At 38.4% G+C, this 8,998-nt stretch overlaps 1 long non-coding RNA gene across 6 annotated transcripts in view; it reads left to right on the plus strand.

The window, feature by feature from the left end:
• Positions 1 to 8,236, plus strand: part of LOC147584824 (uncharacterized) — a 92,933-nt gene extending 84,697 nt beyond the window's left edge. For all 6 annotated transcript variants that reach the window (XR_015253700.1, XR_015253696.1, XR_015253697.1 and 3 more), the window contains 2 exons: positions 4,740 to 4,914; positions 6,504 to 8,236. This is a non-coding gene — a long non-coding RNA (uncharacterized LOC147584824). The remainder of the gene's footprint in view (positions 1 to 4,739; positions 4,915 to 6,503) is intronic.
• Positions 8,237 to 8,998: the final 762 nt, after the last annotated feature.

The following is an 8,998-nucleotide window of genomic DNA, read 5'->3' on the forward strand; positions in this document are numbered from 1 at the left end:
GTGAAATCATCTATATGTTTTATGTTTTCTGTGTAGTTATCCATTGTTGATTGCAAACAAAGTTCAGCAGAAGAAGCTAAAGGCAAAAAGAACTGTGATACATATTACCAAACGCTTCCCTCCATTGTTTAACCATCTATTAACCTGCCCAGTTAAATTATTTTTCAACCCACATTTCTCTATCGAATGTACAGGGATATTACAAGAGACTTTTCAAATGCTTTGCTGTGATAAACGTACATTCTGTAGTATTTGGAATACTTCTGGCTACAAAAAACCTCAATCCCATTGGCTTAAACACTAATAATAATACGTATTAGCTTACACAATAAGAAGTCCAGAGGCAAAAGAGTTCCAGGATTGGTTAATTCAGCCACTCAATGATGTAAAGGATCTGGATTTTATCTGTTGGTATGCTTTGCCACGCTGAGTATCCTGGATCATCTCTAGTGGTCACAAAATAGCTGCAGTAGTGCCAGGCATTGCACCTAGACAGAACACTGTCTAGTAGAAGAGGGTCTCTTTCTCTGTGTTTCTTTAAAAACAAAACAAAACAAAACAAAACAAAACAAAACAAAACATAAAGAAGCCTCCACAGTGGACTTCTATCTTGTTTCATTGATCAAAATTGCACCACATGCTAGTCACGGGCAAGGGGTTCCCATGATTGGCATGGACTCAGCCTTTACTCATCAGCGAGAAATTAGAATATCCTTCCTAAGCACTTGACCACAGGAAGTAGGCCAGAGCAGTGAAACAAAAGAAAACAAAACTGGGATCTTTCAGGAAGGAGGATTGAGGGGGGGAATGGATTTTTGGTAGATAACCAAGACAGATCGCTATGCCTATGGCATAGGATGTTCCAAAACATGAACATATGGTGCGCCTCCTATATAACATGATGTGTCTTGAAAAACAACATACGTTATGTCATTACTTTCCAAGAACAGTATTTCTGTCTGTCTCTACATGTCAAAAGCAATACATATAACATTTATAGGAGATCATATTTCTGAATTTTTTCACTATTTTTTTTTACTGACCATTTTGTTGTTTGCTAGTGATTGGTTCTAAATGACTGGCTATGGTTACCAAAGCCTTTTTTTTTTTTACAGTATAGTATAAAAATTCTATGTATATGTTTAATGTTTTAATGATTTTTGCATTACATTCCTTTCATATTCTCGAGCAATACAGGCCCATTGCATTTCAGTAATCGTACCTACCAAGTTGAGTTATTTACGCAAATCATCTCTTATGTACCAGTTTCTACTTCTTTTTCCTAGTATAATTCTTATACATGTCCAGCATTTAATTGGGTTGAAGGGTTTATACTTGAGACACGAGTGTGCATATTGGAACATTTGCATTTTTGAAATTTGGGGGACCAGAAAGTCTTACACGAAAGGCAAGAACAAAAAACAAAACAAAACAACCAAAGAAGCCCAGACAAACAAAAACACTTTAAGTATGGTATTACACACATCAGTGAGTAGAGATGAGGTTGGTCTCAGCTCTTCAAAATTTATGTCATGCAGGAAGGCTTCTCTTTCAATTACTGGGTCAGGAGAACCTTGTTGAGGATAATTGTACATCAGCCAAGAAGGGCCCAGATTGTCCAGAGAACATTGGGGTACCACTTCAATGTCTTCTCCAAATTTTGAAAAAATAATTCTACACTTAGAAAGTCGATTTCTTTTTTTCCATTTTTATGATATTGGAAATGAAAAAGTAATCATCCAAATGATTTCAACCTCTCATTTGGAAGCTGAATTGTTGCTGATTGCTGTAAGCTGAATTCTGTTTTATTTACCTAGTATTACTGCTGTTACTAGGAAACCATGCTTCATAGTTTAGTGTTTTACTGTGAAATATAAAATGTCCAATTATTGCAAAGGTATCTTGATGTGTGATTTAGCCTTTTATGTTTAAAGCTTCTGCATATTTTTCTGAAAGTTATTTTATGATGAATTAACATAGTTAATTTCTTTTCAAATTTATTTATATCAACCTCCCCAAAGCCGATTTATTGTTATTTCAAAAATATTTGTAAAACTGTTCCAGAATTGAGGAACCTCTCTAGTGAGTCCCTGGATGGTTTTATTAGGGTGGTTGATATATTCCTCTGTACTTAACACTATGGAGCTGTTTGGTTAAGCCCTAAGTGAACTTCTTGAGGAAAACTGCATGAATTCTGAAGCATTCACTGTGTTAACGGAAAAATTTATCTGTTGTATCTGATTTGTAGTGATTTATTATTTTTATAACATACTATACCCTTGGAAAACTACTTTCCAAAAATGTATTAATTTCCATTTCTCTTTTGAAATTTCCTATAATATTGCAGATGAATTTATATGTCATTTTCTAAACCTACTCTTCAGAGTGTCCAGAGAGTGAAAATATATACTAGTACAATAACAGCAATTATGGTAATATCCTAGATTTATATTGTTCTTTCTGATGATTTATCTTACTTAATTTTGTGCTTGTGATAACTCACACAATATGTGATGAGATAATTATTCCCATTCTTACAAGTAAGAAAATGGATATTTCGATGAATGAAATGAAGTTTCCAACCTCAGACAACAGATAAATGCTAAATCTGGAGCTTGAATTTAGTTTTTTCAGACTTGAAATCCAGTGTTGCATTCTGTCTACTTGTATAATAGTGTTACCATGTATTTAATGCATATGCTTGCGTATCTGGATTCTCTGAATTATGGTGAAAAATGTTTCTTATCACAGAGATTTTATCTGAAATATTTATTTTTTAATCACTGACAATGGAAATAGATTTAATTCAAATACTTATAGGGTGCTTACAAAATGCCAGGTTCTGTATTAGGCTCTTGTATATTCATTTCACCTTTATTGTTTCACTTAGTACTCTTTAGGGATCTTCCAATTCCCTTCTAATCCTAGGATTATTTAATTGTTAAGTGTCTGCCATATAGAAGACACATGTTTGTAGAAGCTCTAACTTCTCCAGATGATGAAGTTAGTTGGCTTTTAATGTTTATTCTTCATAGAAGTTAGGTCAGCGGTTCTAAATTTTATAATTTAAATGACCTCTTTGAAGAATTCTACCAAGATTTATAGATAGGGATACCTGGGTGACTTAGCCAGTTAAGCATCTGACTTCAGTTCAGGTCATGATCTTACGGTTTATGAGTTCGAGGCTTGCATCAGACTCTCTGCTGTCATCTCAGAGCCCACTTCAGATCCTCTGTCCCCCCCCCTGACCCCTCCCCTACTCATGCTCACGCTCTCTCTTTCAAAAACAAACATTAAAAAAAAAGATTTACAGATAGAGTTTTTTCTTTAAACTTGTATTATCAATCCCTTAATTTCTAGTTCTTAGTTTCTATGTTTAAAGTTTTATTGTTTTAAAATAATCCACAATGGAAGTTACAGTGATACTGGACACTTATGTGTTAGTCTATGAATAAAGATCTGAAATCAGGGCTTGAATTTGGTTATCTGGCTTACAATTGCTTATTTATATTGAAAGATGCATTGATTTTCAAAAATACCAACAGTGGTAGTGTCTTTCCCAAAAGGTTAAGATGATTGTTTGTGATTAATACTACTTTTTAAGTCTATCAGCATACCTTCAGCCATAGAAGCACACTAAAACCTGGGCCATATATTTAAAATTGGAATTTGGTTCCTTGCTGCTAGGCTACTGAGGCATGAAGAATGGAGTCAGAGATTCAGAACCTTTAGTATTAAGGAAGGTAGCCAGCAGGAATGAAAACATTGAAGAATATTTTTTAGCAGTAATAATTAAGAGTTACCTGCCACCACTATAAGTGGTCCTCTTAGCTATCTCAAAAAGGGTGCTATTATAATCTTCTGCCAGTTCATGGGTGTGTGTATGTGTGTGCATGTGTGTGTGTGTGTGGTCATACACTAGATTTCATAGGAAATAGCTCTCTGCCCATTTGCAGCATTGTGGTTGCAGATATATTAACCTTGACCAAGAATGCACACAGCAGAGAAAAAGAAGTGATAAGTCAAGAGTGTGCTAATCATGGTTGCAGTGTTTTTCTAGAAATGCCATTGAGAAGGCATCAGTAAATAGTTATTGAACTCCTATAATTTCTTTAAATCATTTAACAAATATTTCTAAGGACCTATTGGCTACCAGTCACTTTATTTGACCTGGGGAAAACAATAATGAATAACAAAACGTCTTCTGACTTCAAAAGACTTCTCTCTCTGAGAGAGAGAGAGAAGAGAGAGAGAGAGAGAGAGCACATGCATGCGCACACACAGCAGAAGGGCAGAGAGAGAGGGAGAGAGAGAATCCCAAGCAGGCTCCGTGCTGTCAGTGTGGAGCCCAATGTGGGGCTCCATCCCACAAACCATGAGATCATGACCTGAGCCAAAATTGAGTTGGGTGCTCAACTGACTGAGCTGCCTAGGCCCCTCTTTTGGTGAAATGTTTTGGTAAAATAGAAATAGATGGATACTTTTAACATCATAAAACATAGGTATGTCAAGGCTAACTCCATCATTATACTGACTTGAAAAACATTAGAAGCATTCCCTTTCAACTCAGGAGTAAACTAAGAGATCTTTACACAATCATTATTATTACATATCATTGTTCTGGGTGGTTCTATCGATGCAATAATTCAAGAGAAAGCTAGAAAATGGTAGAAAGGATGCTATGACAGTTTCCAGGCACAAGCCTTAAAACACAACTTTCTCTTTCTGTCTCTTGGAAGCTCGCTTTTGGTACCTAGCCGCCATACCATGAGGAAGCCTAAGTCGACTGCAGGATGACCCACACTGACAGGTCCATAGCCCTGATGAGCCCTTGGGTGGTGGCAAGCACCAATTTGCTGTCTTGAATTCAGGTCCTGCGGATCCTAGTCAAGCAGCCCCAAGTGATGCTGTGAGGTAAAAATGAGCTACCTCTTCTAGGCTCTGCCCCAAATGAACATCTGTGAGCAAAATTAATATTTGCTATTGTTTTAAGCCACTAAATTTTGGAGTAGCTTACTGATGCCGTGATGGATAATCTGAATGGGTTTTAGTACCTAGAAGTGGGTGCTGTCATAACAAAACCCTGAGACATGTGACACCGGCTTTGGGACTGTGGTACAGTCAGAAGCTGAAAAGGCCTTGAGGAAAATGTCAGTGAAATCCTCATACTTGTCGAGGAAAATGTCAGCAGAATTCTGAAGGCCTGGTGGGATGGTGGTGAGAGGGAATACATCAGAGTAAGAACATTCTTTCCTAAATTGTTTATAACTAAGAAAAGAAAATTACATAGTTTGGGGCTTCTCTTCAGTGGCTAAGAGCAGAAACAATGTTTGGGTTCTCAGCAAAAATATCATACCTTCACTTCATTCCTGATTTTGTAGAACAACTTTTAGTTTCAAAGTAGTTTCACATATATGATCTTATTTTATGTTTTATTTTGTTATTTTATTTATTTATTTATTTATTTATTTATTTATTTATTTATTTATTTTACTGGAGAGCAAGACAGAGAGAGAGAGACAGAGGGAGAGAGAGACAGAGAGAGAGAGAATCCAAAGCAGACTCCACGCTCAGGGTGGAGTCCGACCCGGGGCTCAATCCCGTGACCCTGGGATCATGACCTGAACCAAAATCAAGAGTCAGATGCTCAACTGACTGAGCCACACAGGCTCCCCAATCATATTTTCTACTTTAAACAACCAATTGAAGGGGCGCCTGGGTGGCGCAGTCGGTTGAGCGTCCGACTTCAGCCAGGTCACGATCTCGCGCTCCGTGAGTTCGAGCCCCGCGTCGGGCTCTGGGCTGATGGCTCAGAGCCTGGAGCCTGTTTCCGATTCTGTGTCTCCCTCTCTCTCTGCCCCTCCCCCGTTCATGCTCTGTCTCTCTCTGTCCCCAAAATAAATAAACGTTGAAAAAAAAAAAAAACAACCAATTGAAGTAAGCAAATCAGGTATTAATGTATGATCCCACCTTAAGATTGGCAGATCAAGAAGCTAAGCCACACGAGTATCTAGAGACAGGAGCAGTACTAGATCTGGCTTCTGTTGGTCCTGATTCCAGACTGTGGCTTCCCACGGTGGGTGGTAATGGAACCCTCGCTACGATTTGCACAGGGGGCAGGGGTAGTCATAGGAACTGGAGAACAGCAGACATGGCTTTCAGTGTTTGCGGCTCAGTATTTGTCTTTCAGAACACACGTTCTGGGAGAAACGAACACTGTGCTTGTATTGACTTGTTTTTCTTTCCTGTCCTAGCTCTTTATATTCTGAGTGTAGTTCTAAATAAATGTTTCAGCTTCTGGAGGGTTGGTTTTGGCTCCAGGAAGTTCAATATTTGATGAGTTTGGAAACTGAGAAGCTGATAAGAAACACATCTAACACAGGTTGCTATTAGATTGCTTTTATACTGTCTCCTAAAACTTATAGTTAAAGGTGGATCCTGGATACAATTCATTGGTCCAATTACATATAATGTTTTTTTTGTTTTGTTTTGTTTTTTAATAGGAAGAACCCACAGAGAAGTATAGCAATAATTTGTGGATGGGGCTTTAAAGCAGTCGCCTTTTGCAGGACACTTGCTTCTTTAAGATAGTTGTAAGAAGACTACAGGCTACATTTTCACCTCTGAAGTCATGAAAATATGGTAGTAATTATCCAAGATTTTTAACCATAGTGCAAGATATCAAGAAGTTTGAAATAAAGAAGAGAACGAGGTAACTTTTTGATCTTTGAGTAATCAGGAAACGACAAGAGTTTCTGAACCAAACTATATTAATCTCTTAAGTTTTCTGCTTCATTTGAAAATTAGGCCACTGCTTCTTTGGCTCCCTGACTTCCCAGAGCACCCTCATCCTGAGTGTTTTCCTCCAGTAAACACTGGCCTCACCTATTGGTTTATTTTTATCATTTAAAAAATCAAACTGCAATCACAAGTCACGTGTTTGGCAGCCTTCTGTCTTAAAGAAGCAGCACCAGCATACCTGAAGCCCAGGTGAGCAGAGGTCTGGTCTCAAGACGACAGGGTTGCAGCAGAAGGAGGAACATAATGGGCCTTGGAAGGGAAGCCTATGCAGTGTACGTGGCCAGCACACATCAACACACGAAATGATGGCACCTAGAGGCAGGGGCAGCACTAGATGTGGTTCCCGTTAGTCCTGCAGAGCACTTTCTGAACTAGAGGATGATCTACAAATATGAGTTGTTGAATAAACTGGTCTCAGTGAGATGTTGCAGTAGTTCAGGCAGTGCTTACGTACCCTGGAGCCAACTCTCATGTATGCTAAGATTGCAATGAAGATCCAACAGGACGACAGTCACCATCAGTGATGTCAGCTATATTAAAGTGAATAAAATGGTGGCCTTTGCCAAAAAGCACAGAAGGGCAATATGTCATCCTAAGTCAATCTAAGTAAAAAAGTCAACAAAATACCTCAATCCCTCCCCCTACACATATGTGAAGCGGATTGCTGGTCCAGGTCTTGCAGATGAGGAAATGAGATGAAGAAAGTTTACTAGAGACTGTGTCTTCCTGCTGCCTCCTTGCTGCCTGGCCACTTGGATACACCCACTTCCTGTGTGACCACACTCTCCCTGGCCACAGGTATTGGGCCAAGGTAAATGTTTGCTAGGGACCCCAGGACTCCAAGAGATTGGTCTGGTAGGAAAGCATGAGCTATTGCAATCTGATCTTTCCTCTCTGGACATGGAATCAAAAAAAAAAAAAAAAAATCCAGCTGTGGGGCACCTGGGTGGCTCAGTCAGTCAAGCCTCTGACTTTGGCTCAGGTCATGATCTCACTGCTCCTGAGTTGGAGCCCTGCGTGGGGCTCTAGGTGGAGCCTGGAGCCTGCTTCAGGAGTCTGTGTCTCCCTCTCTCTCTGCCCCTGCCCCCATTCGCTCTCTCTCTCTCTCAAAAATAAATGAACATTAAATTTTTTTTAAAAAGTCCAGCAGTAGGTTGCTAACTTAAGGATCTGTAGGCCTAATGAGGAGGCTGCCATTTATGGTCATGCTTAAGATGGGTAAGCAGAGGAATCTCAACAACACTAAGGAAAATGACAGAAGCATTCCAAGAAGCACAGATATGGTGAGAGAAATGGAAGTTTGAAAGGGATTGCTCCCAAAGTTACTTTGAATTCTATCCATCCTTTGGCTGGCATGTTTTTTGTTTGTTTGTTTTTGTTTTGTGGTTCCTGTGATACTTCACTGAATTAAAAATAAATTCTCTTTCTTACTTAAGAGGGTTTGAGTGATTTTTGATTTATAAGAGCCTGAAATGAAAGAGTTTATTGGTGGAGATTGTATAGCTAATAATTGGAGGTAAAAACCCATGATCATTAGATTCTCTCCCAGTTGTAAGCTCCATCTTTTTGCCCAATAACCTTTTCAGCACGTTTTAAGATCCTCCTAAAAGGCTCAAAGAACAGGTCAGACTTTGTGGGTTCTAAGAATCATGGCATTCCGTTAAAGGAGAGAGCTCGGGGCAACCTTCAAATTAAGCCATGTATGCAGTCACCTACTTTGTTAATGAACGTTGCTGTTTCATTGGTTTTAAGGTAAGTATAATTTAGATCAATGCCTTGAAGAAACATTATAAATTGTTACTTGGAGAGTTTTACATTCTCTTCAAAGAGCAGCCCTTGTCTTCATTGTAACAACCTTTGCTTTTTGTAGAGACTATGCCTGCAGTAACTATTTATGTATAACATGGTAGGGTCCTGTACCACTTTTGCTGTAATGTAATCCGGTTCATGTTTATTCTATTTTACAATTAACTTGGGGAAACAAGAAACAGTTTAACCATTAGAATGCATTAAATCCATAAGAAAATTTTCATCTTCGAGGAATTTATTCTGAAGTGTATTTCTTTAAATCCATGACATATTTGAATCAAAGATTTGAGGAGACCAAAGTCATTGTCAGTTGTCACCAGGGAATGCATTTAGAAATATTTTTCAATTTGGTGATAACAAAAGAAATTTGACATACATTTAAAAACTG

The sequence above is a fragment of the Puma concolor genome, chromosome A1 (assembly GCF_028749965.1).
Source record: "Puma concolor isolate L17-30 chromosome A1, mPumCon1.1.hap2, whole genome shotgun sequence".
NCBI classification, from domain to species: domain Eukaryota; kingdom Metazoa; phylum Chordata; class Mammalia; order Carnivora; family Felidae; genus Puma; species Puma concolor.